The sequence below is a fragment of the Acyrthosiphon pisum genome, unplaced genomic scaffold, assembly GCF_005508785.2.
Source record: "Acyrthosiphon pisum isolate AL4f unplaced genomic scaffold, pea_aphid_22Mar2018_4r6ur Scaffold_21189;HRSCAF=23259, whole genome shotgun sequence".
NCBI lineage: Eukaryota > Metazoa > Arthropoda > Insecta > Hemiptera > Aphididae > Acyrthosiphon > Acyrthosiphon pisum.
Genome location: NW_021770628.1, coordinates 23,011 through 24,656, shown reverse-complemented (window position 1 = coordinate 24,656; position 1,646 = coordinate 23,011).

Below are 1,646 nucleotides of genomic sequence, written 5' to 3'. Positions count from 1 at the left end.
AACGGCCGATGATTATAACGAGCACGAGCTCAAAACCTTTCGAAAAAATATTAATGACATCGTAGGACCCCTTATGAAAACTAATAAAGGAAATTCGGTTATATTAACGATGCAGGACGATCTAACGCGATACGTTCTTGCAGTTCCATTACCCAATTATTTGGCAAATACAGTAGCCAGAGCTTTTGTAACAAAATTTGTATGTGTTCATGGTATTCCGGAAACAATCCTTACGGACCAAGGATTTTCTTAGTAATATTTTTAAAGAAGTATGCAAACTTTTGAAAATTAATAAAATTCAATGCTCAGCGTTCCACCCACAATCCAACGGTTCAATCGAGCGATATCATAGAGTTCTCGCTGAATATCTGCGACATTATATACAAAAAGACTTAAATAATTGGGACGAATTACTACCCTATGCGTTATTCGTATATAATTCGACAGAGCACACTTCGACTCATTATCAACCGTACGAGTTACTATACGGAAGAGAACTAAATGTACCAGTAAAGTTAAAATGTGATCCGGAACCGAGGTACAACTACGACGATTATGTTTTTGACATGAAAGAGAAAATGCAAATTGCTCATAAGATAGCCAAAGAAAATCTAATTAAAGGTAAAATTAAATCGAAAAAACACTACGACAAAACAAAGCACTGTGAAGACTTATGCATTACAGATTCCGTGCTATTCAAGGACCACACACAGAAAAATAAACTCCAGCCACTATGGAAAGGACCGTACGAAGTTTTGGAAACGTAGTAATATTAAGAAATAGGAAAAGAGTAACTGTCCATAGAAATGACGTAAAAAAATTTCATAAGGACACAGTGACACTCGCAGATGGCGAATAATAAAAACGAAATATATATAGTGTAATTATGTAATGAACTTAGTAGGCGTGTATTAGTTATTAGATAATAAAATTAGGTTATAAGTACGAAATAATAATGTAGAAGTATGAGATATTATAATAATGCGGTTGCATTACTTCTAATAGCATTCCATTAAGTGCAATATTGCATATTTAAGTGTAGACTATTCGAAATTTCGTCAAATAACAATATTATAATTGTTTTGTGCTTAATAGAAATTCGGAATCTACAACAACACGTCGCAGAATTAAAATATATATATATATATTTATCAAATGATATTACGCTATAAAAATTATTGTAGCAGGAAAGAATCGCATGGATTTATAGTTATGGATTTTGAGTTTTCTATGATTAACCGTACGAGCATGATCGTAAATCGTAATAAGCGGAGCCATATCGAACAGTCTCGACAGGTTCAAGGTCAGGAAACTAGAAGGCCGACCCTTACTCCTTCAGGCTGACGAACAAATCCAACCCATGAGGGACCATGAATTACAAATCGCAAAGGAGGAAATTAAAAGAATTTTCAGGTGTAAAGAAATATTGAGGGATGCGTGCTTAGACCAGTTAAATAAGAGTTTGTTATCCAAAATTAATAATCTTTACCCTGTATATATCGATAATTATATCCGGCGCGGTAATAAAACAAGCATACTCGTTTTATGGAACGGGCACTCGGATAAAACAATTTTAAAAAGATTAGGGATCGATAATTATCCAATAATTAATATTACATGCTATGACAAAAATTTCGATCAAAACT